Here is a 6,133-nt window from a genome sequence, read left to right as displayed (position 1 = left end):
CCTCATGGCCCCTGACTAAACTCATTCTTGTGCCAATCAGCTCAGGAGGTGAACATGTCCTTCTTCTATGTGCACACAGATCTGTTTTCAGCTGGCTCTGAGAGCTACATCAAAGTGATGGTGCCAAATGCATTTAGGTGTTTTAAGGAGGAAAGCCTGTTTTTTTTCTCACTAAGAGGAGTCCACCCCCAGTAGTGACTTTCACTGTGTTGGAGTGCTTCTGCCCTGAAGAGCATAGCATCATCTGCAAATGAGGTGTAGAAAGTGAAAAAAAGACAGACTGAAAATCAAGAGATGAATCACACCAAGTCAAGGATGAGTAAAGGAAGACACCTTAGAAACCTCCTGTAATTAGAACAGCGTGATTTAGCATCCATTCACCAGTGTTCACTCGTTTCACCTTGAGAACGATGTCAGCTTTCAAAGACACTATAACCCAAAGCTGGTGCCAGCAGACAGCTGATAAATGAAATAGCAGACCTCTCTGCAGCTGGTAACTGAGCCATTGGCCACCTCACCAAAACTACCCAAAGTACCCCCTGTGGTGAGCTCTTTACTGGCACAGCCTACAGATCCTAAATGGCCACGGAGCTGGCTCACAGCAAGGTAGCACACATGGCAGAGAAGCTTGCAGTGCTACTTCCAGGCCTGTGCTTACACTGAGAGCACACAGTGAGGTTCTGCTGGACTCTTAGGCTGGTGTCACTGTGGGACTCGCATAACACTGGGTCCAGTTGTCTTTTTCAGATGCCACCAACAGCACAAAGTCAGGTCAAGCTCCCTTGGAGCAGTGAAGGCAGTGTCATTTTTGTAACCCAGCTCATCCTCCTGGTCTGATTTGCTGTGCAGTCACAGAGATTGGTGGCACAAGGGAGGGGCAGTGCTAGGCAGAGCTAACAGCCAAAGCCAGTGTGAGATGGCTTTTTTCAGTAGCAATCGCAGCTGACTTTGGTGAAACTAAGAGATATGAGAAGCTGCAGTAACACGAAGATAGGATGGGAACTGTGGTGATAAGTAGAGAAGAACAGGCCAAGAGAGGGATAGAAAGGAAAAGGTAATGCTTTCAACGTGAGAGGTGAGTACAATGAGATTTGTAGCACTGTTCTGCATAAATATGAGTGAAGATTGTATTTTTGAAAGCTGGAGGAAAAGATATCACAATAATTTTGATACAAAGTCACTAAAGTCAGACTGAGATACATTGCTCTGTGGGTGAGAAAGGACATTATTTGAAACAAGACACCCAGAAAATATCTGGAAAATTTAGACATTGCCTGAAAATGAGAATCTAGAGGAAGAATAGTCTGACTTAAAAACAATGCCCAAATAAATGTATGTGTGTGTATTTATAATTGGTATAGTAAGTTCAAAAAGGAAGAGAAGGGACTGAAGTAGAGAATACAGCCATGCACCAGTAATTTAATTTGTCTGTGTATGTGAAATTACCTGAAGTCAAGATGAAGAAGAATACAAGTGACCAAAAGAAAAAAGCCCTCCCAGAAGAAGCCAAAGGATGATAAAATGAGTAAGCAATTAAGGAAGAAAAAGAAACCATAAGATGGAAAATGAAAGGCAAAAGGACAGCCGTGTGATTCAAAGATTGCTGACATGCCAGACATGATGGGAACTGCTCTGAGGATTCACTGAAACATGGTAGTTAGAAAGTGTGACACACCACTCTGATGCCTGAGGTATAGAAACAATATTGGGGAGGGTTTAGGTGGGTGTATAAGATTCCAAATAATGGATTTAAAGATTCAGTTTCCTGACCTCGGGGATGAAATGCAAGAGGGAGAGGGAGCAGAGCGAGATGCTGGAGAGACAAATGAAATCAGGAGTGGGATGGGAAGACTTAAAGGAAGAGGATGGAAAGAATGGTTTGTTATGCTTGCTTGTGACCTTTGGAAATTTTTATTACGGTTTCTAGCAGGGGTCAGTGTAAGGAATACTGGTTGCCACTGCCTTTGCCTGGCTCTGATTTGTGGAGTGACTGTAAAGTATCACACACAAACATACTTCAGTTATTTTCTGTTTCAATAGATCTCTGCCCGTGGGCTATTTTGTCTTCTCGAGGTTTGCCACTGGCGTGACAAACAGTGCTCTACAGAGGAGGAAGCTTTAGAAACACAGAAATTAAAGATGGAAAATTCCTCTGTAAAAGATCAACTAGCCCACTGTGCTTGGTAGGCCAAGGGATAAACACTGTGTTGTGCTTATTTAAAATACCGCAAGAAGTCTCCCACAGCAACTGCTCCACCAGGCAGTGGATCTTACAGCCAAGCCATTGTGACAGTACTCATCCTAATCTTTTTGCCTTGTTTCATCCTAGTTTCTCCCTCCTCATGATAACAATGCTCTCACTTCTGTAAACTGACATAGTTTTTCGCCCACAACTGTGTCTATTTTTTTGTGGCGTTGTGTCCTACACACTGTGCACAGCTGTATTTAGTTCTTTCAACTCACGTGACAGGGTCTCTAAATCAATCTTTATCGCTTCTGCTTTTTTAAAAAAATAATTGATTTATGTTTGCTGATGTCTTTTTGATGAGACAATAGTCAGGACTGAATGCAGTATTCCAAAGAGTTTCCACTAGACTACCAGTAACAGAGGCTTTTGTTACAGTTTCTGTTTATGAACTCTACTATCCCATTGTTTTCTTGTTTCTGTTTTTTTTTCCCCTCCCATCATCTCAAATTATGGGCCTGTCTAATTTGCTGTCTGCTCTCCTGCTATTTTGGGTCTCTCTCAGCATTACAGCTTCTGAGAATTCGTCTTCCTAATGAATAGCTGTGATTTGAATTATTTTTTTGACAGATGTAGTAGTATAGCTGCACGTCTCCCTGTGGAACTACATTTTGTTTCCTGAATATAATTTGTGCCAGAGCTTTGACTTGAAAAATTAATAGAAGAGTGTACCCTCAACCCCACAGCTTGGAGGTGTTTCCTTCCCTTCCCCTTCCATCCCCAGGCTTGAAACCATAAAAATGAACATTAAATGGCAACTAAAGAAAAATATATTTTTTTATTCTCTTTCAAAGAGTTGTTTAAGCTTCATGGCATCACTGATACATGAAATTGTCTCACTACAGTTCCAAGAGAAAGAAGAATTGCCTTGTTAAATAATTTCCAGTGTCACTGAGGATTATCAGACATGTCATCCCTGTCTGAGATGTGACAGGAAGTTTGCTGCTCCCAGCTTATCCCCATTTGTCTGTCCCATACTCCTTGCTAGAATCTGCAAGGCAACTTCAAATGTAGCTATTGCCTAATCCTTTGTTGTCAAAATCATCCACTTTAGTTGAAGTCAATTTTTTTTTGCTGGCCCCTCCTCCCTGCCACACATTGGACGGATGCAGTAAATACCTGCTATCCTTGCAGATGGAAAGGGCAAGAGATGCTTGTGGATAGGACAAGAATAAAATGTAGGTTGGTGACTTCTTAGCATGTTTCAGCTGCAACCCTCAGCTATTTGAAAATTAGTGCCAGAATTGGCAATGCTCTTCAGAAATGATGACTGTCCTCACTGCCCTCCTCATAGACACCACTGTGGGTCTTTTCCCAGGACTCGTTTCTGGGAAGCACATGATGCTGAAGACCTGTTGGATCACGCAGCCAAAGCAAAGGCGATACATTGTGGGTTCATCCCATCATCAAATGCATTATAAGCAAACCAATAAAAGGTCATATCTGTTAGTCACAACTCTTGTGGTTAGGCTCTTACTGAACAGCAGGCTGTGTGAGAGCAGGACGTGTGTGTGCTCAGTCCCGCTATAGAGTGTGCTGCAGAGAGGGTGTGTGGTATTAAGGCAGAGTAGCAAAAACAAAACTAAGGCTGTAGCTATTTTTCACAAATCCATTAATTATAGAAACGTCTGTAGCAACATTGTTGATGTTGGTTTGCCTGCTTTTCAGTTCTCTGAGATGATGCTGTAGGACAAGGTCGTGGAAGAGCCCATTCCTCTCACAGAAAGCACACAGCAGTGCATTTGTGCCACGCATTGTCTTTGGGGCAGAGAGCAGACACCTGTGAATTATCACTCATCTGTGTAAGGCAAGGAGCTTTCTTTGAAAACCATACTCTTCTCTTCTTGCTCAACCCACAGCTAAAAGGGGAAAAGGTAGTTTTTCTCATCTGCCAACCTGAACGTAAGTCTTTTCTCTTCAAATCCCTTTCACTGCTACCTCATTCCACTTGGGCAAGCTGTAGGGCAGGATTTACCTTACCTAACTTTGAAAGCTAGGTATGTTTTGCATAGACTCAGCTAAAGCTAGGTAAAATGAATCCCACCTAAGTCTTTTATCTCTTTCTGCTGCTAATATTTCTAGTTGTCTTTCTTGTCTGCCCTTGCCATATATTAAAGTCTTCCCAGTACCTGTGCTCCTGCATAACATAACTGGGGGCCCTCATTCTCAGTGGCAAAGACTATTTCACAGAATCCTCACTTCTTCCTAATGAGGAAATCAAAAAGGACCTCCCCTTTCCTTCTGGTGTGGTGGCAGGGGGTCTTTCCAGCTCTTTCCTTCCTCTTCTCCCACAAGTGGGAGTCCAGCCATGCATCAGGATGGTCACAGTAGATCTGTGTTGTGGCAGTGATGTCCCTCAGTGGTAGTCCTGAAGCTGGAACCACATGGGTACAGCAACCAGCTTTTCCTTCATAAATCTTATGCAGGAATTTGTCCCACACCTGAAATGCATAGTCAAATTTTGATTCATAACCATGTAAGTTCAAATTTGGGGAAGGATGCCAGCTTGTGGGATGGCATTTTGGTTTTTTTCAGAAAACCTGGGAATTTCTCTCAGCTGGAGCATGCCACCTAAACAAATAGGTCACCATTCTCTTCACCTGAAAATTCCTTAGGATCTTTGCTGGCCCATGGAGAACAGTTCAAGTACATCAAGATCACATCCTTGCTTTGCACTTGATCTACACACAGTTACAGTCACTTCCCAGTTCTACCATGAGTCACGGATAGAGATCAGCACTGAAACTCCACTTCAGCAATGCTGTCTCTGAAAAATAAGTAACTGTTGGCTTGAAAAGCAGGTGCAGAATGAATGACAACATGCCCTTTTAATTATTAGTAGATTAACAGATGTTATATGCTGGAGAGGTATCAACTCTCATCATATGACACGAGAGTCTGGGACATGAAGTATGTTTTTGTATGTGTTCATACAGCTTCAAGTAAAGTCTTGTCTGCAAGCCCCAGGTAGTGATTTCATGTTCATAAGAGCAAACCCTAACTAGTTGTAGCAATGGGTAGCAGGTAAGGTTCGCAGTACCTCAGTGAGTATTTGTTTTAAACATCTGGAGATAAAAGGGACATGAGAATACCTCTCCTACAAACACAGCAACTGTTCTTATCTAAGCCTCCTATGGATATCTACACAACTTAAAAGTGTTAAAGGATCCCAGATGAACTAATGGATTAGCATACTGGTTTCAGAGTAGCATGAGCTTCTCTTATTCTGAGACCAGATACAACTCAGTTCTACACTTATGATTTGAATTCTCTTAACAAGGAGTGCATCAGGTTACCATGCTTCACCAGTATGGTCCATAATTTACAAAAGGCTCTTAAACAATTCCAGAAAATGACACTATTTAACCAATTCGGTCTGTCTCCTATAAGCACTTTTATCTCAAGCGTTTTCAATTAATGGGTAGCTCTCTGAAAGTCAGCGTTACTGTTTGACTTACATGTTCCATGCGATTGCTCCCTGATTGCAACTAATTGCGGCTTTTAATCTCTTTAAGGACCCCGAATTACGAATGTTTTTTTTCAGCAGTTTCCTGTCTGATACCTGCTGTAGGCTGTGACAGCAGAACAGAACAAACTGCACGGCGCTGCGGCTGCCAGAGGAACCTTGAACCATGAGATCAAAATAAAATAAGCCCTATCTTTAAACGGCACATCCCTTCCCCCGTGCTGCACGACCCGTTTCTTTGGCTGGGTGCGCTCCGAGCCGGGCCTGCGAGGAGCCGGCGGAGGTCCAGCATCTCCCGGCCGAGCCGCAGAGACCCGGGGCCAGGGGCGCCCCGCGGGACCCGTGCCGGCCGCCCTTCCCCGGCAAGGGCCTCCCGAGCTCCTCCATCCTTTCCATTCCCTCTCTTTCGCTGAAGGTCAGAA

Source organism: Corvus moneduloides, chromosome 6 (genome assembly GCF_009650955.1).
Source record: "Corvus moneduloides isolate bCorMon1 chromosome 6, bCorMon1.pri, whole genome shotgun sequence".
Taxonomy (NCBI): Eukaryota; Metazoa; Chordata; class Aves; order Passeriformes; family Corvidae; genus Corvus; species Corvus moneduloides.
The sequence above is the reverse complement of the archived record's forward strand: the minus strand, read 5'-3'. Positions refer to the sequence as shown.